This window comes from Chlorocebus sabaeus, chromosome 12 (genome assembly GCF_047675955.1).
Source record: "Chlorocebus sabaeus isolate Y175 chromosome 12, mChlSab1.0.hap1, whole genome shotgun sequence".
In the NCBI taxonomy this organism is placed as follows: Eukaryota; Metazoa; Chordata; class Mammalia; order Primates; family Cercopithecidae; genus Chlorocebus; species Chlorocebus sabaeus.
In genome coordinates this window covers 79,469,182-79,494,488 of record NC_132915.1, presented here as the reverse complement: position 1 = coordinate 79,494,488, position 25,307 = coordinate 79,469,182, and the positions used below count along the sequence as shown (strand labels likewise).

General features: G+C 40.3%; 1 pseudogene; it reads left to right on the top strand.

The window, feature by feature from the left end:
• The window catches only part of LOC119618810 (Y-box-binding protein 1-like), an 82,581-nt pseudogene that overhangs the window by 42,729 nt on the left and 14,545 nt on the right, over nucleotides 1-25,307 (top strand).

The window sequence follows — 25,307 nt, the reverse complement described above, 5'->3', positions numbered from 1 at the left end:
GTCTTTATGATAGAATGATTTATATTCCTTTGGGTATATACCCAGTAAGGAGATTGCTAGGTCAAATAGTAGTTCTGTTTTAAGTACTTCCAGAAATATCCAAACTGCTTTCCACAGTGACTGAACTAATTTACACTTCCACTAGCAGTGTGTACGCATTCCCTTTTCTCCACAACCTCTCCAGCATCTGTTACTTTTTGACTTTTTAATAAACAGTCATTCTGACTGCTGTGAGATGGTATCTCATGGTGGTTTTGACTTGCATTTCTCTGATGGTTAGTGATGTTGAGCATTTTATCATATGTTTGTTGGCCATGTGTATGTCTTCTTCTGAGAAGTGTCTGTTCATATCTTTTGCCCATTTTTTAATAGAGTTGTTTGCTTTTGCTTGTTAATTTAAGTTTCTTATAGATTTTGGATATTAGACCTTTGTCAGATGCATAGTTTGCAAACATTTTCTCCCATTCTGTAGGTTGTCTGTTTACTCTGTTTATAGACTTTTGTTTGTTTTTGTGGTGCATAAGCTCTTTAATTCAGTTAGACCCCATTTGTCAATTTCTGGTTTTGTTGCGATTGCTTTTGGCATCTTCATCATGATATCTTTGCCAGGGCCTATGTCCAAAATGATATTTCTTAGGTTTTCTTCTAGCGTTTTTATGGTGTGAGGTTTTACATTTGTCTTTAATCCATCTTGAATTAATTTTTGTATGTGTTGTAAGGAAGAGGTCAAGTTTCAACCTTCTGCATATGGTCGGCCAGTTATCCCAGCATCATTTGTGAATAGGGATTCCTTTCCTCATTGCTTGTTTTGTCAGGTTTGTTGAATATCAGATAGTTGTAGGTGTATAGTCTTATTTCTGGGTTCTGTATTCTGTTCCATTGGTGTGTGTGTCTGTTTTTGTACCAGTACCATGCTGTTTTGGTTACTGTAGCCCTGTAGTAGAGTTCAAAGTTGGGTAGTGTGATGCCTCCAGCTTTGTTCTTTTTGCTTATGATTGCCTTGGCTACTTGGGCTCTGTTTTGGTCCCATATGAATTTCAAAATAGTTTTTTCTAGTTTTGGGAAGAATCTCAATATTAGTTTAATAGGAATAGCACTGAATCTATAACTTGCTTTGGGCAGTATGGCTATTTTAACAATATTGATTCTTCCTATCCATGATTTTGGAATGTTTTTCTATTTGTGTCGTCTCTGATTTCTTTCAGCAGCATTTTGTAATTCTCATTGTAGAGATCTTTCACCTCCCTCATTAGGTATTCTTAGGTACTTTGTTTTTGTGTATGACTGTTATGAATGGAATTGCATTCTTGATTTGGCTCTCAGTTTGGACATTGTAGGCATATAGAAATGCTACTGATTTTTATACATTGATTTTGTATCCTGAAACTTTGTTGAGGTTGTTTATCAGCTCTAGGAGCTTTTGGGAAGAGACTATGAGGTTTTCTAGGTATAAAATCATATAGTCTGCAAACAAAGACAGTTTTACTTCCTCTCTTCCTATTTGGATGCCTTCTTTTTGTTTTTGTTTGTTTGTTTTGGGGACAGGGTCTGGCTCTGTCACATAGGCTGGAGTGCAGTGGCATGATCTTACCTCACTGCAACCTCTGCATCTGGGGCTCAAGCCACCCTTGCACCTCAGCCTTCCAAAGTGCTGGGATTACAGACATGAGCCACAGCCCCTGGCCTAAGATGCCCTTTATTTCTGTCTCTTATCTGATTGCTCTGGCTAGGACTTTCAGTACTATGTTAAATAGGAGTGGTGAGAATGAGCATCCTTGTCTTTCTCTGGCTCTCAAGAGGAATGCTCCCAGCTTTTGCCTGTTCAGTATGATGTTGGCTGTGGGTTTCTCATAGATGGCACATTATTCTGAGATATGTTCCTTCAACAACGAGTTTGTTGAGGGTTTTTAACATGAAGGTATGCTGCTTATCAAAAGCCTTTTCTGCATCTATTGAGATGACTATGTAGTTTCTGTTTATAGTTCTGTTTATGTAATAAATCACATTTATTGATTTGTATATGATGAACCAACCTTGCATCCCAGGAATAAAGCCTACTTGATCATGGTGGATTAGCTTTTTGATGTGCTGCTGGATTTGGTTTGCTGTTAGTTTACTGAGGATATTTTGCATCTATGTTTATCAGAGATACTAGACTGAATTCTTCTTTTTTTGTTGTTGTGTTTCTGCCAGGTTTTCATATTAGAATGATGCTGCCTTCACAGAACGAGGTAGGGTAGAGTCCCTTCTCCTCACGTTTTTGGAATAGTTTCAGTAGGATTGGTACCAGCTCTTCTTTATACATCTGGTAGAATTCGACTGTGAAACCTTCTGGTCCAGGGCCTTCTCTGGTTGGTAAGCTTTCTATTACTGATTCAATTTTGAAAATCATTATCAGTCTGTTGAGGGCTTCCATTCCTACCTAGTTCAATCTTGGGAGCTCTATGTTTCAAGGAATTTATCCATTTCTTCTATGTAGTTTGTGTGCATAGAGATGATCATAATAGTCTCTGAGGCATTTTTTTGTATTTCTGTGGGGTCAGTGGTAATGTCCTCCTTGTTATTTCTATTGTGTTTATTAGAATCTTCTTCCTTTTCTTCTTTATTAGGCTAGCTAATGGTCTATCAATCTTATTTATCCTTTCAAAGGACCAACTTTTTAGTTTCATTAATCTTTTGTATGGTTTTTCATGTCTCAATTTTTTTTAGTTCAGCTCTAATTGTGATTATTTCTTTTGTTCTGTTAGCTTTGGGGTTGGTTTGCTTTTGTTTTTCTAGTTCCTCTAGGTGTGATGTTAAGTTGTTAATTTGAATCTTTCTAACTTTTTGATGTGGGTATTTAGCACTATAAACTTTTCTCTTAACACTGCTTTAGCTGTGTCCCAGGGATTCTGATATGTTGTATCTTTGTTTTTATTCATTTGAAATAACTTCTTGATTTCTGCCTTAACTTCATTGTTTACCCAAAAGTCATTCAGGAGTATGTTGTTTAATTGCCATGTAATTCTATGGTTTTGAGAGATCTGCTTAGTATTTTCTATTTTTATTGTGCTGGGGTCTGAGAGTGTAGTTGGTATGATTTTGGTGTTTTGTAATTTGTTGAGATTTGTTTTATGGCCAAACTAACATGTGGTCATTTTTAGAGTATAAGCATATGCAGATGAGAAGAATGTATATTTTGTTGTCGTTGGGTGGAGTGTTCTGTAGATGTCTGTTAGGTCCATTTAGTCAAATGTTGAGTTAGGGTCCCTAAATATCTTTGCTAGTTTTCTGCCCTGATAATCTGTCTAATACTGCCATTGGGGAGTTGAAGTTTTCCTCCATTATTGTGTGGTTATCCACATCTCTTCGTAGGTATCTACAACTTGTTTTATGTATCTGGGTGCTCCAGTGTTGAATGCATATATATTTAGGATAGTTAAGCCTTCTTGTTGAATTGGACTCTTTATTATTATGTAATGCCCTTCATTGTCTTTCTTGATCATTACTGGTTTAAAGTCTATTTTGCTTGAAATTAGAATAGCAACCCCTGCTCTTTTTGTTTTCCATTTGCTTGGTAGATTTTTCTCCATCCCCTTACGTTCAGTATGTGGGTGTCATGGCATGTAAGATGGGTCTCTTGAAGACAGCATACAGTTGGGTCTTCCTTCTTTATCCAACTTGCCATTCTGTGTGTGTTCCTTTTAAGTGGGGTGTTTAGCCCACTTACATTCAAGGTTAATATTGATATGCGTAGATTTGATCTTGTCATCATGTTGTTAGCCAGTTGTTCTGCAGACTTGATTATGTAGTTGCTTTAGAGTGTCAATGGTTTATATACTTATATGGGTTTTTGTGGTGGTTGGTAAATCTTTTGTTTGCATGTTTAGCACTCCCTTAAAGACCTCTTGTAAGGTAGGCCTGGCGGTAACAAATGCCGTTAGCATTTGCTTGTCTGAAAAGGATTTTATTTCTCTTTCACTTATGAAGCTGAGTTTGGCAGAATATGAAATTCTCAGTTGGAATTTCTTTTCTTTAAGAATATTAAACATAGGCCCCCAATCTCTTTTGGCTTGTAGGGTTTCTGTTGCAAGGTCTGGTGGTTGCCTGAAGGAGTTCTCTTTGTAGGTGACCTTCCCTCATTTCTAGCTGCTTTTATATTTTTTCTTTCACGTTGACTTTGGAGAATCTGAAGACTACATGTCTTGGGGATGGACGTCTTATATAGTATCTCACAGGGTTCTCTGAATTTTCTGAATTTGAATGTTGACCTGTCTAGTGAAGTTGTGGATATTTTTGTGGACAATATCCTAAAATATGTTTTCCAAGTTGCTTGCTCTCTGTCTCTCTGTCTCTTCCAGGTATGCCATTGAGTCATAGATTTGGTCTCTTTATATAATCTCACATTTCTCAGAGGTTTTACTCATTCTTTTTTATTCTTTTTTCTTTATTTTTATCTGACTGAGTTGATTCAAAGAACTGGTATTCAAGCTCTGAGATTCTTTTCTCAACTTAGTCTATTCTGCTATTAATACTTCTGATTGTATTATAAAATTCTTGTAGTGAGTTTTTCAGCTCTGTCAGATCAGATTGGGTCTTTCTTAAATGTCTATTTTACCTTTCACTTCTTGTATTGTTTTATTGGATTCATTAGAGTCCTTGGATTGGGTTTTGACTTTCTTCTGAATCTTGATGATCTTCATTGCTATCCAGGCCCTGAATTCTATTGATATATCTGTCATTTCAGCTATGTCAGCCTGGTTAAGAACCATTGCTGGGGAGCTAGTGTGATTGTTTGGAGTGGAGACACTTGGCTTCTTGAGTTGCCAGAGTTTTTGCAGTTGTTCTTTCTCATCTGTGTAGGCTAATGTTTCTTTAACCTTTGTAGTTGCTGTCCTTTGGATGGGGTTTTTTGCTTTTATATTCCTTGATATCCTTGAAAGCTTGACTGTGCTATAGTTTGGGTTCAGTTGCTGGCTTTGTTTCTGGATAATATCAGCGGGGCAAGTCTCAGCTCAGCACTCCTGGGTTGCATGTTCTAAACCTGGAGGTCTGGTACCAGGCCTATGACTTTGTTCTCTGGCTCCTCATGCAGAGGTGTTCCCAGTCCACTGACAACAGCATGCCAATGCAGGAGGTGTTGGCAAAAGCACTTCATTGGGCTGGTGGCAAAAACACACACGCTGCCTGGCAATGTGTGTATTGCCAGACAGCATGTGTGCACACCAGTAGGGGGCAGGGTGGCAGCAGCAGGGTTCATGCACATGCACCAGTGGAAAAGGGCAGTAAGGTCCATGAGTGCACACATGCACATGGGCAATGCACTAGGCGGGGGCTGCAGGCAAGTGTGTGCACTGGCAAAGCAGTGGGGGGAGGCTGCAGGTGGATGCACATCAGTGGGCCTGTCTATCGAGCTCTCCAATGGTTAGGCAGGGTCTGCTGGTGAAGGAGCTATGGCAGCAGCTCACATGAAGTGCCGTGTTTGGGCATCCAAGGCTGCACTTCCAGCAGATAGTCAACAAAGGCCAACACCACCTAATGGAGCATGGTAAGCCTTGGGGGATAGGCCTCCCTGGCTGTGCTTTGCTGCAGCTATTCCCACACCACTCCACTGGGCACTGCACAGGCTAGAGTCTTGTCCCTGCCACCTCTCCAAGTAGCTCTCCCTATCAGCCCAAATGTCCATGAGGGCCATGGGGTCTTCTGCAGCTAAAATTCTAGGATTCTGGATTCTAGGATTTTATGGCAAGAGTGAGCCACTCCTCACCTATTTAACTCACCCCTTCCCAGGAGCTGCTAAAGGACACGCATGAGTCCTGCTGCTCGGCAGCCCTATGCAGGATTCCAAGTTTCCTGCCCATCCAGCCCAAGATCTGCCTCCTCCCTCTCTCCACCCTTACTGCCTTCCTTCTGAAGATCTGCTTGGAATGTGCCAGTCTTATTAATGGTTTGGTCTCTCGGTGAGAGATCCTTTTCCTGGCTCTATCTAGTCAGCCACTTTAGTTCCTCTCCATTAGAAATTTAGATCTCAGGTCCCATCTTCTAGTCAGAATCTGCATTTTTATCACACTGCCCAGGTGATTTGTATGCACTATAAGTTTGCAAAGTACTAGCTAAGAGTGTATAGTAAAACACTTAGACTTTTATTCAGGAAACATTTATTGAGTGCTTTACTAGTGAATATTAAGTTCTGTCCTAGGAATTGGAAATATGAAGATAAGTGTAATTCTTTCCATAAAGCTAATTGGGATTTAAAAGCTATAATAATTAGAATTAACTATGTACTTTTTGAAAGGAGAACTTTATGGTAAGTAAATTATCTCTCAATTTTTAAAAAGAAGAGTATGACAAATCAAGAATCATAAATAACCATTCTAAATCCTAATAGAAAAGCTCCATGGAAGCAGCAGAGTACACACAATAAAAAGTGTAGACTTTGGGACAGAAGGATCATATTCAAATTCCATCCTTTCAAGTCAATGAACGCCAGAGGAGAGTTATGTACACAGAGGAGAGTTATGTACACAAGAATAAAACAGCTAACTGTGATTGGAAGAACTGAAGGAGGGTTTAAGGGGGAGGTAGCATTTGAGATGGAATTTGATGAGCAGGAAATTACCACATGAGCAACACTGGGCAGAGTATTCCAGACCGGAGGAATGCCATGAGCATAATGCCAGGTTCAAAGGCATGTGATGTGTTAGAAGAATGTCAAGCTCTTTAGTGTGTCTTTGGTGGGTAAGGTGTAGGTTAAAAGGCAGTTATCTTTGGGGAATTGGATTGTGAGAAATTCTCACTTCCTAAGGTATATATTTCTATCAGTTTCAAAGGCTAACAATGATGTTTTATTTCTGAAAAAAAAAAAGCAAAATGTTAATTAAAAGGCTTTTCTAAAGAAGGCATTGAAAGCTCTGGAAAGTTTGGAAGACTTTCACCCTGAAAACTATAAATAAATTTTGTTATATTAACCATTCATAAAAACCAATAGAAAAAAGATTAGCATTAAAAAATTAAAGATTATAAGCTAACTGTAAGAAGAATTATCTCTGATGATTATAGAAATTTGCAGTTTTGAGTTATATATTCTTGTAAAGTTTAATGTTTTCTCTTACAACAATCTGGAGTTATTTAGATAAATTTTTTTTTCAAACTAAAGAAAATAGAAGACAAATTTTTAATGAAGTTGTTACTGGAAGGAAGGATATTCACACATTATACATAGCTGCAAACAACAAGAGTTACTTCTAATTTTTTAAATTATTTTAAAAGTTAATTTATATAAATGAAAATAAGATTTTTCTCTGTATGCTATCACATCCCACAAAATCACTGGATAAATTTTCATCAAATTTGGGAGTGGGGATGACATGGAGGTGAAGGGGAGGAAGGGAGGAGAAGGAAAAGTAACTATAGGCAGGTGGTAAGGAGTAATTAATGGGTGACTGAGCTGTGACACCCCTGAGCAACTCTGGATGTCCATGCAGCATGCATGCATTGGAATTTATTAACTGATAATGATTTTTTAAAGTATAACTGTGCAACCATAGAAGTCATACTCAAATATCTCATACCAAAGAAAAAAAATCCCAGCTCACCAGCCAATCAAGAATGACAGCCAGCTCCTCTTTACCAAAAGAACTTGTTGCCCTATCACCCACCACTTCCACTCCTGAGGATGGAAATGAAGACAACTCTTGGCTGGCTGTTGGAGGAGGGATGATCACAGGTGGTATATCCCACCCCTCTCTCCTCCTAGAACCTGGTCCATGACTGTTTTTCACAATGATCCCCCATGCAGTCTTGCCTATTATTTTAGGCTAGTGACCATTCTTTTTGCTCCTTGCCCATACTGTAATGATTGTTAAATATTTTTAGTATTACCCTTCCTAGGTCCAAAACCTAGGAAGTTTCTTTTGTCAAAAAAAGGACCAGCTTTGGGTCCTTTTGTAATTGACCGGCTTCCCTTGTCAATAAAAAGAAAAACAAATTAAGAGTATTAAGCATAGCATCACCCAGTTATAACTAAAAAGGTGAAAAACGTCACACATGGGGTGTGGGGAGGGGGCAGGAGGGCAAGAGATAAGCAGAAAAAATATTTGAGAAAATAGTGGTCAAATAGCTTCTAAATTTGATGAAAACTATAAACACACAGATCCAAGAAGCTCAACAAACACCAAACAGAGAAAACTTAAAGAAAATCACATTGAGGCATAATCAAATTGTTGAAAACTAGCAATAAAGAAGAAATGACAACAACAACAAAACCCTCTTTAAACCAGCTAGAGGAGGAAAAAGCACATTTCACAGACGGGAACAAAGATATGATAGTAACTTTTTATGAGAAATAAAAGCAACCAGAAAACAATGGAATCCATCTTTAAAATGCTGAAAGAAAAATCAACTATAATCCTAGAATTCAATGTCCAGTAAAAATACCTTTCAAAAGTGTGGCCAAATTAAAACCTCCTTAGAAAAAAAACAGAATATAAGGAAATTCATCACCAGCTAAATTGTTCCACAAGACATGTTTTTGTTTGTTTGTTTGTTTGTTTGAGACAGCGTCTCACTCTGTTGTCCAGGCTGGAGTGCAGTGGTGCCATCTCAGTTCACTGCAACCTCTGCCTCCTGGGTTCAAGCGATTCTCCTGCCTCAGCCTCCCAAGTAGCTAGGACTACAGGCCCACACCACCACATCTGACTAATTTTTGTATTTTTAGTAGAGATGGGGTTTCACCACATGAGCCAGGCTGATCTTGAACCCCTGACCTCAGGTGATCCGCCCGCCTCAGCCTCCCAAAGTGCTAGGATTACAGGCATGAGCCACCGTGCCCGGCCAAGACATATTTTTAAAGGAACATCTTCCAGGGGAAGGAAAATAACATCAGATGAAAACTTAGATCTACACAATAAATTTAAGCACACTGGAAATAGTAATGATATGAATAAAATTATATTTTTCTTCATTTTTAATTAAAACAATTGACTAAAGCAAATATAATATATTGTGGGATTTATTACATATGTAGAAGTAAAATGTATAATGCCAGTAGTAAAAAGGATGGAAGGAAGAAAGAAAAAAATCCTGTTACAAGATTCTTGGTCTAGAAAAACAGAGATTATCAGATGAGATAAAAATGTTAGACCTAACTATATATTGTCTAGACAATAGCAACTTTAAATATAAAGATACAGGTAGGTTAAAATTTAAATTATGGAAAAAATGCCATGTTAACATTGAGCATAAGAAAGACAGTATCATGTTAATAATGAGCATAAGAAAGGGTGACATTCGGGATAAAGAGATACAGAGGGACATCTTATTATAACGAAGACATAACAATACTAACTGTGCATACACCCAATAACAGCACTTTAAGTTGCATGAAGCAAAAACTGACAAAAAAGAAAAGATAAATTGGCAATTATAACTGGAGATGTCAAAATTCCTCCCTCAGTAATTGTTAAAACAAGTAGCCACAAAATTAGGTAGAACATAGGAGACTAAATAATACTATCAATCAATTTGACTTAGTTGATATTTATAGAACACTCAACCCAACAACAGCAGAACATACATTCTTTTCAAGTGCACATGGTACATTCACCAAAATATATCACATGTTCAACCTTAAGGCAAGTCTCAATAGACGTCAGAAGATTTAAATACTACAGAGCCCCTTCTCTGATTGCAATGGAGGTAAATTAGAAATCAATAACAAAAAAATCTGAAAAAAAATTCAAATAGTTGGAAATTAAATAACACATTTCTAATGAAAACATGGCTCAAAAGATAAATTACAAGGAAAATTGTAAAATATTTTGAACTGAATGAAAATTAAAACACAACATATAAAAATGTGTACATACAAATAAAGCCATGATTACAGGGAAATTTAAAGCATTATCTCCTTATATTATAAAATAAGAAAGGTCTAAATTAATTGTCTACACTTTCACCTTAACCTAGGGGGAAAAAAAACAAATTAAATGCAATGTAAGTAGAAGGAAGAAAATAAAAACAAAAGCAGAAATCAATAAAATAGAATACAGTCAAACAAAAAATCTATTAAACCAAAAACTAATTTCCTAGAAAAAAAATCAATAAAATTGATACACCACTAGACAGATTAAGTTAAAAAGAGAAAATACAATTACCAATATCAGAAACAAAAAAGGAAGCACAAATTTCCAATATTAGAAATGAAAGAGGGATGCTACTATCAAGCTTACAGTGATTAAAAAGATAATAAGAGAATGTTATTAACAAATTTTTGCCTATAAACGTAATAACTTAGATGAAATAGACAAATGCCTTAAAAGAAACAAATTACCAAAAATGACTCAGGAAGAAGTAGCAAATCTTAGTATCCCAATATCTGTTTAAAAATGTAAGTTTATAATTTAAAACCTTCTGACAAAGAAATCTCCATGCCCAGTTACCTCTACTGACAAATTCTATAAAACATTTAAAAGAAAAATAATACCTATTGTACACAAATTCTCACAGAATATAGAGGAGAAGGAAACACTTTCGAATCATTTTATGAGACCAACATTATCCTGATACCCAACCCAAATACATTACAAGAAATAAAAAACAGAGATCAATATCCTTCATGATATACATGCAAAAATCTGTAAAATCTTGACAAATCAAATCCAGCAATGTATAAAAAGGATAATATATCACAGACCAAGTGGTTGAATATTTAACATTTGACATTCAACTACTGTATTCACCATATTAACAGACTTAACAAGATAACTCATATGATTTTTTCAATAGATGCAGAAGAATTATTTGACACAACCCAAATGTCTTATAAAGTTAAACATACATGTACAGCAAGACAGCAATTTCCACTCCTAAGTATTTACCAAGAAAATACTGACATGTCTACACAAAGACTTGTATGCAAATATTCATAGTATTGTGGCTTTATTCATACTAACCCAATACTGGAAATAATCCAAATGACCATTAATAGGGAATGACCAAACAAATTGTAGCTTGTCCATAAGATTGGAAACTACCAACAACAATAAAACAACCTATGTTACACGCAATGACATGAATGAATCTCAACGTTCTTATGCTGCTCTGAAGGGAACCAGACACAAAAAAGTACATAATGTACAACTTCATTGATATGAAAGTATAAAAAAGAAAAATCTATTATGACAGAGAGCACATCAGTGGATGCTTAGGATCAGAAGTGCATGGAAAACTAAATAAGGGCGCAAGGAACTTTTTAGAATGATAGAAACGTTCCATAAATATTGATTATTTCACAATTATATTGTGTGAAAAATTAAAGGGTATAAATATATCAAAAGTCATCAAATGTGCACATAAAATGGGTGCATTTTAATATGCAAATTATACCTCAATAAAATTGTTTTTTTTTCAAAAGTGAACCATGGGGGTTTTTATAAAAAAAAAAAAAAAAAGAAGAAGAAGAAGAAGAAGAATTGTCTTTGGAGGGTCTTATAGTAGCTGGATATGAGTGTGAGCTGGACCACAGAATATTTTGGCATCACCAGTGAAGTCAGAGAAGCCTTCCTGCTGGGACTTTGATGATAGTTTGAAATCCTAACAGTCATGCCAGTATAGTGGTCATAGAGCAATGCTGCTGATATTGCCAGTTCAGTGAAAATGTGAAGGTCTGAAGGCATGTGAAGAGCTTTGATTTATACTTTTGTACTTGGGTCATTTCCAACAATTCTTAGAGAAGCCAGACCTGCCTGGCTACATGGACAAGGGGACCATGTCTTCAGCCACTTTTCTAGGAACCTCCTGGTGCTGATGCTGATGCTGTGATAAAGAGGGATGGAAAGAGAAATACCTGGGTAAGGAGGACGTAACTTTAAAAACTAAGGGTCTGGTATGGTAGCACAAAGCTAGCTAGACAGGACTGAGTCTCTCCTAGGGAGAAAACAGGAGTGAGAACCCAAGATTCATGGCTGGAGAAACAGGTAGAGAAGCATAGAGGAGACTTGTCCTTCCTTCGGGACCCAAATGGTCTTACATGTCCCAATCCCTACATCCTAAGAACTTCCCTCCTCCCTCCTAACACTGCTGGTGCCAAGTGCAAGCCTCTGGCACAGACCTCTCGTATGGATTATACTACCCAGTCACAGAGCTGCTGCTTCATGACAATGGTTCTTTCCCATACTTTCCCATTTTCCAATACTTGATGGCCACTTATGGTCATTTGGGGTTAGAAGCATGGCCTTAAAATCAGTTTCACTCTCCCATTTTACTGAGAAAGAAAGTGGAGCCATGGGAAGTGAAATCCAAATTACCAGTTAGAGAACTTCAGATGCAAACAGACCTGAGTTCAACTTCCACTCTCTCACTTACTAGCTAAATCAACACAGACAAAACCCCTACACTCTTTGAACCTCCTTTGCTTTATCTGTAAAATAGGTACAATGACCCCTAGGTCATAGGGTTGTCCCTAGAATTACGTAAGACAATTATACCATGCAGTAGCCCATTGACAATAGTCTTAGGCCAGGAGGCAGGAAACAAGGAAGACAAGGAGTATTGTATCCTGCCGGGCAGTTTCCTGTCTTGACCACATCTCATTGCCTTCTCTGACCTTTGCTTCTGAATAAATGGACTTCAGTGTTCATTCTGGTCTCTCATTGCTCATTAGTGGTTTTTTTTTTTTCCTTCTCTTTTCTTCTTTGATCTAATTAGAGGAATATGAATACTTGAAGGTAGTTTTATGATCTAGCCAAGGCCCTTGTCCAGGTTACAACTGAGAGTGGTGGCGGTGCCAGTAACAACAATGGCCGCACTAATAATACTGTTGGCTTCCTTTCCCTCTTTAGAAGTGGCAAAGGGCAGGGAACATGACAAGGCAGCAGACTGCCCTGGTCACTGGCAACCTAAGGCCTCTCACAGGAGCCACTAGAGCAGTAACTGCTACCGTCTCGCAACTCAAGAGTGTTCTCTCCGCCAGAGCACAGGCAAGCAAGAGGAACCAGGGAATGAGGCTGATTTTCACAGGTCTCAGCCATGCCTGGAGGAGAAAGTACAGGCAGGTACCTGTTTAAGAGGCTTTCAAACTCCAGCCCCAGGGCTTCCCTTTATCTGGAACTCACATTCTTCCTCAGGTAATTTCAGTCACTGGCCCCTTCCATCCACTTCCAACTCTACCCAACCCCTTCCTCCAGGTGGGGCCTGTGAGCCGCCTCGTGCTCAGCCTCTGACCGCTGTTTACTTCTCTGTGCATGGCTTCGCTCTGCATGATGTCATTAGCACAAGGAAGAAACTCAAAAACAGGCAACCAGAAGGGGCACTCAGGCCATCTGTCCTTATCCAAGACCCTTAGGTCAGATTCCACTGGTGTCTTTGGTTAATTTCACTTCTGTGGTCACAAGAAAGCCAAAACCGCACAGTCTTCTAACCAAGTACATTTCATGTACCTACTGCTGAAACCTAATAAGTGTCTATATTCTAATATCATAGATTTATCTGATGATTGATACTGTTCTCCCAATAATATCAATAATAGCTAATACTTACTGAGCATTTAACCCTGTCCCAAGAACTGTACTCAGTAGTGTCTGAAATGCATGATTTCATTTAATCCTCGCAACATTCTGTGAGGTAGTTACCATTATTAATCCCATTTTACAGATGAGGACACTGAGGCTCAGAGACATGGAATCACGCACCCAACTAGGAAATAATAGGGGAGAAATTTGAACCCAAGCCTGAATGTTATTCTAATTATTATTCCCACCCTCACCCCGTCATAATCAATTATAAAGCAGAGGGGAACCTTTTCCCTGATCTAGGCTATACTATGTCTTACATGTGAACAACTTTTTAACGAATGAGACGCATGCTCTCCTATTAATGAAAACAGACAGACACCCTTCTCTGTGTTGACAGTGTAGCTTTACCCTTCAGGCCTAGGACTGGGATCAAGAAACAACTGAACCTGGTAGTACACTGCTGCCAGAGAAAAGAAGAAACTTGCAGCTGAAATTGCCATTTTTGACCCATATCTTTGGTATACTAATGCAGGCAATGACTCCAGTTTTGCCAGGTGTTGTCACTGTCTGGGCTTTTATCCTGATGGCATTGGCTGGATTCAATGCCCTGGAGGGCCACACTGAGGATCTAGTAAGACATAGGGGGTTCTCAGTCTCCTGCCTCAACCCCCTGAGGGTGCTCTGATTTTCTTGCTCCCTGGTATCAACCCTGGAGGCTTCACTGGGCAGCCTGCATGAGCACGTAGGAGAAACATTTTAAGCCCTTTCCTGAGAAGAGACTGCACCTAATCTGCAGGCTCTCAGCACCCCTCAGTAAGGCTGGATTTGGTGGGGGACGTGGACGGGTAGTAGGGACGGGGAGGATTTTGTGACAGCAGGACTAATGAGGTGCTTCCTTATGTAGTACCAAATGTCCACCTGAGTGATATAGGGTCAAAATACAAGTGTTGAAGAAGTCCAAGGAAGGAGAGAGGAATTCAGGCCAGAGCGTAGGAAAAGTTTTCAGAAAAGCAGAGAGATGTATTTCAGCAAAGGGACAGCATTCCAGAAAGAAGGACATTCTTAGCAGAGAACATAGCAGATGAAAGATTATCCTGAATGAGGACCTAAGGGGAGAGATGAGAGGTATGATATGTGGCTGGGGACCCCATGGGAATGTAAGCATCAGAGCACCCTGGAATGAGGACGAGAGGAGACAGCAGGCTGCCAGGCAGTGCCGTGAGAGGAGTGGCTTCCCGGGAACACCAAACTCGCAAGGCATGCTGATTACAGAAGATATGGAAACAGGAGACCAGTGACATCACTGCCTCCCACAGTCATGGGGGCCTAACACGGGACCCAGCTCCCAGCCCCTGGGGACACACTGAAGGTCACCTACAGGCAATGAGGCTGGAGTTCAGAAATTTGAGAAAACACTGAGTTGTGAAATCTTGTCCTCTCTCTGTATCTTTCCTGAATAAGCCAGGCTAGGCGTTTGCTTTCCAGTTCACAGTGAGAGGCAGGAAATTGGATTCGACCTTGAAATCTTCCCAGGCTTTTGGCTCCTCTGTACCCACCTCCTCCCTGGCAGCCAGTGGGCACAGGCCTTCTGCCCTGGAAGCTCACTTTGTAAGCCAGGGACTAGTACCATCACTGATGCCTTGGTTGCCTGTGATCAGTCTTTCCTTCCTGTTTCATGGACAATGCCACAGGCCTGGGAAGCAGGAACCTATCTCCAACCTATGGTATCATGGCCCCTTTCCTTCAAGTAAGACTCACTGGACATGGATCCCAACACCTCCCTCTCCAACCTCCCCAGGTCCAATTGCCCCCTGAGGTCTCATTAGAGTTTCTCAAAGTCTCTTGCGCAGCACTCAACTTGGTCTTGGAGACAAATCTCATGAAAGGAGTCTGCCCAGAACTGAGCATCCTAGGATGGTTGCTTCCTGGGAAAGCTCCTTGGGACCCTTTTTTCCATCATCAGAGATACAGGAGTCCATGAACCTGGATCCTTCCAAACAGGAGACTGGTTTCTCAGAAACCATTTCCTCATTCCTGCCTCCAGCCCCAATGGCTTCCTATAGAACCTGGAAAGTTCCCGGCAGCTATACCTTGACCTACATTTAGGGATTCTCAGTACTGGAACAGAGTTGTCCAAATGATGGTTGTTGAATGCATAGGAAGGAATTCGAATAGGTGTCTGTAAATAGGAGCCAATCTACTATTGGGCACCTCTACCTGCAGGCACTAGGGCAAAGAGACTGGTACCATCAGCCCTGTTTTAAATAAGAGAAAACTAAAGCACAAAGAGGTCTAATGGCTTATCTGAGCTCACAGGCGTAGCTAGGGAGGGAGGCAAGACTCTCTGTTTTACTCTAAAGCCCAAATTCCTGCCCCCTGTTCTCTGGTACTTTGCAGTCCAGTATGGCAGCCCCTAGCCACTACAGTAGCTATTTATATTGAAGTCTAAATTAATTAACATTAAGTAAAATTTAAAATACACTTCCTCGTTGTCATAGTCATGTTCCAGGAGCTCAAGAGCCATAAGTAGCTAGTGGCCCCCACGTCAGAGCACGTAGACTTAAAACATTTCCACCCTCAGGACAAATTTTCTGGAACAGCCTTGTAGTCTGAAGCTTGTTGTTCATACACTTGGGCAAGGAACTGGGCCGCTGCCTCGCCTCACTGCCCTCCCCCTACGCAATCCATTCACTGAAGTAGCACACTGTGCTTTTCAGGGCCGCTTACCCTGACTTGTCTTTCTTTCCTTGCTTCCAGCTTTCTCCAGTCTCCAAGAGTGTGACTGGACCCCTCGCCACTGACACAAGTAAAAAATGAGATTTGCATGCTAAGAACATGATTGTGTGGGCTTGGGCCTCCCCGCGCACACTGGCTATCTAGCAGGAGAACTGCCATGAGCAAGGTCTCCAGCCAAGGGGCAGGTTGTCTCAGTCTCAGCCTGGACATGGCTGATGTTTCTCAGGAATCAGTGTCTTCCTGGGCCCCACGCTGTGCTGTGGCTAATTGTCCCTGGAAACAAGACCTCTACTAGCTTCTGGGGTTGCAGAGGCTGACAAAGGTCAAGTTTTCCTAAGACCTCTCTACACTCAAATCTTATGTCTGGAAAAGCACCTTCATTCTCTGATCAGCTATCATGGCTATCATGTGGTTCCTTTCTATAAATAAACTGCTGAAAGGATTTGCCCAGCATATGGCCTGCTGGTCTTCCATGTAGAAGGCATTTAATCTGGGTTGCCTCTACCTTCACAGCCACAATCCCCAACGCTGCCCAGGTATGGAGAAAGGATGCTGTCTCTGCTTTCAGTTGCTTTCTAGCCAGATGGCCCATGATAAAGTGGAAGTCCAGATGCCAAAGTTCTTCCTAACCTAGCATTGAGCAGGTAATTCCAGGCTGCAGGCTGCAGTGACCAGCCAGTTGAGGGATCCTGATGGTTATCTTCTCTTTTCCTTTCCTCTAGGTTTGCCTCTTCCATATCAGACTCAGACAGGAGGTTTCCAGTGGACACATCGTCTGAAGGAAGAAATTCTTTCCATGTGACTCTAGTCCTTTTCTCGCCAACTAGAAAGTTGGTACATGCTTTAAGCCATTGGAACCACAAGGAGTAGGCACTAGGGTCCGTTTTCCTACCTGAAAATCAGACCAAGAGCCTCTAGGAAGAGCAGCTGGATGAGGAAAATATTTTGGAAGAAAGGCAGACTGAAAGAAAAGGTATTTGTAAACGTTTGCTAAAGAGTCACACATTGATAGCCTATATTCACACCTATTCTATTAACTATAAAAAGAACCCCTACAAGTTGATAAGAAAAATTTCAATTTGCAAACTCGATGCTGGGGAATTTTGGTTCAAAGAGTGGAGGAAAGTACATTCCAGGCACCAGGAACTGCCTGTATTTACAGAGAGAAACAACTGGCCTGAGCATGTTTTGAAATGACAAGGAGCTGGGTGTGGCTGTCGTACAGGAGAGTGACGATTGCTAAAGCTAGGGAGGTAGAACTGGGACACGCACAGAATGCCTTGCATACCATGCTGGGGAGTCTCGCTTATAGGAAACCAGGATCATATCCTGGATCTGATCAGGATAACTTTGTAGAAGACGCCTTGGGCAGGAGCATGACTGATGAAATGAAGCCTTCTTTCACAAAACCCCCACCAAGAATGTAACACAGACCACAGAAGGACACGTCTGTTTTCCCACCTTTGCCTTTACACTTTTAAATTGCCTTTTTCTTTCTGGAATCGTTGACAGAGATCCTAGTTGCCTAGGTCAATATCCATTTCCTGTCTCTTGCATAGTAATAAAGATTCCAACTTTAGCAGAGCACTAAGCTACTTGGAATAAAGACCACACTCCTCAGCCTCCCTCTTACCTAAAGCTAAGTTTCAGCTGTGAAATGTAAATGAGAGCATTGTGAAGCTGTCTGGAAATATTAAAAGACCACTGGAACATGTCTTCACCCCCTTTCTTCTTTCATCCCTTTTATTTATCTGGTGTAAACTGAGTTTTCTACTAAAAAGGATGTTAGCATGATGGTTGGAACTTACGCTATCACCTTGGACAGACCAACAAGATGGGAGAAACAAGAAAGAGCAAGCCTGGCTCCCCAGTGATTGTGGAGCTGTCATTCCAGCCTTGATTTCTTACCTCTGAACTTTGTTCAAATGATAAATAATCTATCATATTTAGTTTACTGTCATTTGAGGTTTTTTGTCACTTGCAGTCAAAGTCCTAGACAAGAAAAGGATATGTGATTTTTTAGTTTTGTTTCACAAATATCTTCGTCTTTCAATGTTGCTGTCTTTAGGGAGGAACAGTTTATTCCGATGAACCAAAAGTTTAAAGGAGGGCAGAGTACTCCCTGGAAGCAGTCATGCCAGGCACACCTGGTGAGGTATGCCAGCTGAAGCCTCCCACAGCACTCCCACATTCTCAGTCCAGCTGGTGGCATCTCCTCTGCTGCATATTATTGATCTCACAAAGGCCTCCTTATCTGCCTTTGAGAGAAGTGTTTAGGCAGGATTGGCCTGAGAATCACATTTATCCTTCTTTTTATTCACTATTTATTGGGCACCTACTCTGGGCCATGATAGCCATGTTGAGAACACTATGATAGCCATGTTGAGAACAAGGACAGCAATGGGTCTGTTATGCTGTGTGCATATCAGACCACTTGAGGAACAGCAGATTACATTCAGAGTAGAGGGTCACATTATGAGAGGGATATTGACAAATTTGAGCACATCCAAGGAGAAACTAGGATAGTAAATGTCTGTGCCCCACTCTAATCCCATGTTTTAATAAATTTAAAGCATGAAGATAAGAGAAATTCTGGCTACAGGAGATGTCCTATTTGGGTCTAACCAGAGTCCTTTGTGTCCTTATTTTGGTAACTGACTCTCCTGCTTTGTAGAGGACATGCACCTTCCCATTCCTTGGGATTCTCGTGGGGCTCTCAACTGCAGTACTCTGACCTCCAGCTACAGGCACAGACACACGACCTGAACGAGACCAATCAAAGCCCTTCCCTGATATTTTTGTCTATTTCCTTTTGGATTGTGAGTTAAAAGATGTTTGCAAGGTAGGCCATGGTGGCTCATGTCTATAATCCCAGCACTTTGGGAGGCTGAGGTGGGTGGATCACTTGAAGCCAGGAGTTCAAGATCAGCCTGGCCAATGTAGTGAAACCCCATCTCTAGTAAAAAATTTTAAAAAGGCCGGGCGCGGTGGCTCACGCCTGTAATCCCAGCACTTTGGGAGGCCGAGGCGGGCGGATCACAAGGTCAGGAGATCGAGACCATGGTGAAACCCTGTCTCTACTAAAAATAGAAAAAAAAAAAAAAATTAGCCGGGCGCAGTGGCGGGCGCCTGTAGTCCCAGCTACTCGGGAGGCTGAGGCAGGAGAATGGCGTGAACCCAGGAGGCGGAGCTTGCAGTGAGCCGAGATCCGGCCACTGCACTCCAGCCTGGGCGACAAAGCGAGACTCCGTCTCAAAAAAAAAAAAATTAAAAAAAAAAAATTAGCTGGGTGTGGTGGTACACACTTGTAATTGCAGCTACTCGGGAGGCTGAGGCAGGAGAATCACTTGAACCCAGGAGGCAGAGGTTGCAGTGAGCTGAGATCATGCCATTGCACTCCAGCCCAGACAACAATGCAAGACTCCGTCTCAAAAATAAATAAACAAATAAATAAATAATAAAAAATTTTAAAAAGCTGTGCTCACAGTGTCATAGTAATAGAGAGATTCACGTTAAACAGGGCATGTTTGAGGCTTCACAATCAGATACATCTGTTTTTCATCAAATATGTCAAATGCTTTACTGTCATGGTGAACTCCAAAGAGTTCAAAGTCCTAGAGTCAAAGATCTCCACTAAGGTCCATGCTCTGTCATTCCCTGACCAGGAGGCCTCAAGCAAGTCATTTAACTGCAGTAAGCCTCAGTTTCCTCATCTGTAAAATGGGGATAATAATTCACAAAGTTATTATCGAAGTTTTTATGAGAATTGAATGAAATAAATTGTACAACAGCATCTTGTAAATTTCACATAACCACACAAATGCACAGATTTGTTGTTTTGTGTTGAAGGACGTTTTTGTCAAGGTGTTATTATACTCATATAAAATTTACAATAATGTTTAATATCTGCAGATTATAACCAGGGAATTTGGAGGTGATAGGTTTTTTTTTGAGGTGACAAAGTAGACTGGATGGAGAGTCCTGGGCTTTGAAATTCAGGCAGATCTAGATGACAGGGGATAATCGGTTTACAGGGAGGGGTTAGACATATAAGACTAAATTACTAGATTAGCACAAGAACGAAGGAAGAGGCAGGAACTGAGCATTACAAGCCAAGATCCAAACTAAGTACAAGATCCAGGTGCCCATGTAGGTAGGAGACAGAGGCAATCAGCAGAAGTCTAAGTAGAAACCACAGGACAGAGATCTGATCCACCAGGGCCAGTAGCATGGGAAGAGTTTGACAGCTGGTACCAAGGAATCCCTTCTGCAAAGACTCAAGTTTCTTCATTCAACAAACACATACCAATTACATTTGAGGCTCTAGGAAGACAAAATTGAATGAGTCAAGGAGCTTACAAGCCAATAAGGAAGACAGACACACACAAGATAATTCTAATACAACCTGCTAACAACAAAGAGAAACAGAGTATCCTTGGAGGACACAGGAGGTGCAGATCATCCAGGCTACACTGTGTCAGGGATACCTCTGGTAGAGTCTTAGAATCAGAGTTAGTCAGGTCAACCAGATACTTTGGGGAATGAAGGAATCGCAGGCAGCGGGAATAGCATGAGGAATAGCAGGGAAGCAAGAAATAGGAAAAAGAAGCAGTTCGACATTGCTGTGCCATAAATCAGGGACAACAGTCAGGGAGAGGTGGTTGCAGGTGATGGGAGATAAGGCTGGAGGGGTTGACAAGAGAGCTACCAGGGCCAGCCTAGGAAAGCTGAGACTTCATCCTGAACACATAGGACAGAAAGGAAGCATTAAGCAGATGAGCAATAGGACAGGAAGAGCATTACTCAGAACGAAATTGCTATGACTTTGGAAACAAAGCAAGGGATTTGGGAACTGAAGAGGTGGTGGGCAAGAAAACACAAAGGAACAAAGCAGGAAGCTAACACTTGGAGTGAGGTCAAATGGAAAGCTCACACCTGGAGAAGGAATGAGGAGCAAGTCAAAAATGAGCAAAAGAGACAGCAGAAATTATGATTAAGGTTTAAATCTACATTTATTGACAGGGAAAGATGTCCACTAAATATTGTCAAGTGAAAAAGGATTGAAAGGCAGTATTTCACAACACATGTGAAACGACTTCATTTAAAAATGTGTTATATGGCCAGGCACAGTGGATCATGCCTGTAATTCCAGCGCTTTGAGAGGCTGATCACTTGAGGCTAGGAGTTCAAGACCAGCCTGGCCAACATAGTGAAACCCCTTCTCTACAAAAAATACAAAAATTAGCCAGGTGTGGTGGCATGTACCTGTAGTCCCAGCTACTTGGGATGCTGAGGCAGAGAATCACTTGAACCCAGGAGGCAGAGGTTGCAGTGAGCCGAGACTGAGCCACTGCACTCCAGCCTGGGCAACACAGTGATACTGTCTAAAAAAAAAACAAAAACAAAAAATTAATGTGTTATGTGTATGTGTATGTGCATGTGGTTGGATATATATCTAGAGAAATGTCTGGAAGGATAAACAAACTTATTTAGGTTTGCAGGTTTTCTCTGGCTGTTGGAATTCCAAGTGACTTTTAATTTCTTCTTTATATATTTCTATATTATCTTTTTATTTCTACAATTGGCGTCCGTTACCCTTATAATCAGAAAAAACAATCAATAAAGCTATTTTTCCATTTTGAAAAAAAATTAAGTCCCAATGAAAAGCTTACCAAGTCACCCTTTGCTTCCGCTCTTTCATAGTTCCTCATTGATCAAATTTCTTGACACAGTCCACAGGGTATTTGTGATGTGGCTCCTAATATGGGAATGTTGGCTACTGACCACTATTCTCACCATATAGCCTCCCCGCTCACACTGAGCCAACATCTCCCTAGACATATCCTGCTGTTTCTCCCTGTGAGTACCTCCCACTCTCCTCTTTTGCTTCTAATATTTTCCCTTCTTCCTAATGAATGATTACTCTCCATAAGACTCAGCCCAGGCACCTCTCCTCCTAGAAGCCATTTCTTGATCTCCCCCAGTCTGAGTTTGGTGCCACTAGTTCAGTCTTCCATTTGTGCCCAATGCATATCTCTATCACAGCACCACCATATTGAATTCTGGTTGGCTGTGGAGTGTGAATGTGAGCCCTTCTCCAACAGTAGATGATGTGTCTTTTTCCTCTGTCTCTCACCAGTATTCTGATACACAGCCAGACTCAAAAACTTTTGGTTAACTAAATGGATCTTTGAGTGATCTGTGAATCAGGAGAACTGGGATTCAGGTTATATTTTATTATGGTAGTTAACAGTGGGCCCATGAAGATTTAGAAAGGTAGGTTGCTCATCTACTCTAATTCAGTAGTAGCTCTTCTCTCCTCTTTTTCTCCTCCTGCTTTGTCTCTTTCTTTCCTTTCTTTTTCCTCTTCCCACCCTACATCCACTTTTTTCCCTTTTCTTTCTAGAAAAGTATTTCTCGCATTCTGATGCACGAAAGAATTACCTGGGAAGCCTATTAAATGCAGGTCTCCCGGCTCTACCTACAGTTACAATTTCTTAGGTCAGAAGTAGGGCCCAAGAATCTGCATCTTAACAAGTATACCAGTTGATTCTGATCCCACTTTGCAAAACACTATCTTAGAAAATTTAGGAGTCTTCATTTTCCTTATCTACTAACATCAACTGAGTGAGGTGTGAATGGTGTTATCTACAGCATCCTCCATTTCCCAGTGATATTTCTTGATCCTACAAACTCAAACTTATCTCATTGATTCAGACTTCACATACATTTTGAGATACAGAGCAGCTTCTGGCTTGTTTCAAGTATGTACTGCGGCTAAGAAACATCTTCCCAAGGCTTCAGTGTGGTGGCCTGACTCACAATGTGGTGACTTGGTCTTATTACACAGCATAACAATAATTATCACCGTGTCATGACCATAACAACTGCCACTTGTTAAGCCCCTACTGGGTGCCAGATTCAGTAAAAAATATTTTACTAGCATTGTCTCACTTAATACTCACTTAATACAGCAATTCCATGAGGCAGATATCATTATCCCCACTATCTCAATGAAAAAACAGATTAGGAGAGGTTATGGTCAAGGTCATAAACTTACAAGTAGTAGAGCCACTTGAACCCAGACTGCTCTAACTGCCCTTCCACTAAGGCTCCTAATTTACTATTCTGCCAAATATTTCCTATAACAATAAGAAGAACCACATTAATAATAATAACACTACATTACTACTTGCACCAAAATAAATTCCAGAAGGATCAAAGTTTTAAAGGTAAAAAGATGAAACATGAAAAGTATTAGGAGGACTTCAGGTACCAGACAAAATGAAGAAAGTCCACTATATCCTATCTCTCCCTAATCTCTAGTTACAACTAAAAATTATGAACTAAATACAAAAAGCAGTTACCTGAAAACTAAACAAAAGCATACAGATAGGGAATGGGAGTCAAATTTGGAGCAGGAAACCAAACAAAAATATGTTTCCCAAGTTTCCCTCCCTTTTCTCTTTTCTCTTATGCCCAGTCATAGAACTGTTGTGGTGGCAGTTCAGGCAGCCCAAAATGTTTCTCTGGCCAGCGTAATTGGGGAAAGGGGCCCCTGTAGTCGAAATATGTGAGAAGAATCCCTGTTGTTGTTTTTCTCTCTTTCTCCTTTTGCTTCTTTGCCTTGACACTGTGGGTCCAGTCATGGAGCCGTGTTACAGCAGCAATGGTATAACGGATTTAAAACCCTAAGTAAAACCCTATTTTACTGGCCAGAGCATCAGGAAAAAAAAAAAAAAAAAAAAAGGTCCTCTGTGAGCTGGGTCAAAGGGGAAAGGAATTCCCTAATTCTGTGTATAAGACTGCACAAGTCCCAGGCTTAATCTTGAGCTGTGCATGCACAGGAAAGACCCAGAGCAACACAGAAAAGGCTATGGGAACTGAATTATTATTTAATATCCCAAGTTTAATATTAACCCCTAAGTGGCACAAACAATTAGTGGTTAATATGAGGTTTGAGTGATTAATTAGACAGACCCAAAACACCGCAGCAAAGGTTTGAAAAAAAAATTTACATTGGAACAACCACCCATTTAAGGGGATGAAGAACTTGCAATTTGAACCTAATGGGATCTGCTGGAACATAAAAATCAACATTTTCTATAGATTTTAATGAGACCCAGAGTCTTATAAAATAATATTTTAAAATGTCCCAGAATATAATCCAAAATTACTCAGTATAGAAAAAAGAAGAAAAACATGTCTAATTCTCAACGGAAAGAAAAAAGATACCAACCCTTAGATGACCCAGATGTTGTATTATCAAACAAAGATATTAAAGCAACTATCATAACCATAGTCCATGAGATAAAGGTGAACACTCTTGAAATTAATAGCAAGGTAAAAATTATCAGCAGAGAAATAAATCCTATAAAAAGAACCAAATGGAAATGCTGAAATTTAAAAATATGTAATCTGAAACAGATGATTCACTAGATAGATTCCACAGCAGAATGGAGATGACAGAAATAAGTCAGTGAACGTGAAGACAGATGCATAGAAATTATCTAATCTGAATAATAGAAGAAATAAAGATTGAAAAATAATGGACAGAGCCATAGAGACTTGTGAAACAATATCGAAAGGTGGACAGACATAGTGCCTCATGCCTCGTAATCCCAGCACTTTAGGAAGCCAAGACAGGTGGATCTCTTGAGCCCATGAGTTCAAGACCAGCTTGGGCAACATGGCAGATCCCAATCTCTGCAAAAAGATTACAAAAAATTAGCTGGGCTTAGTGGCATGCACCTGTAGTCCCAGCTACCCAGGAGACTGAGGTGGGAGGATCACCTAAGCCTAGGAGTTCAAGGCTGCAGTGAACCATGATGACATCACTGCACACCAGCCTGGGCAACAGAGCAAGACCCTGTCTCAAAAAAACAAAAAAACAAAAAAAGGCAATACCAGAAGATTTAATGTTCATGTCATTGAACTCCCAAAAGAAGAAAAGAGATTGGAAAAGAAAAAACATTTAAAGAAATAATGTCCAGAATTTCCCAAATTTCTTGAAAAACATAAATTTACAGATTTAAGAAACTCAGTAAATTCCAAACAAGAGAAATTCAAAGAAAACCATGC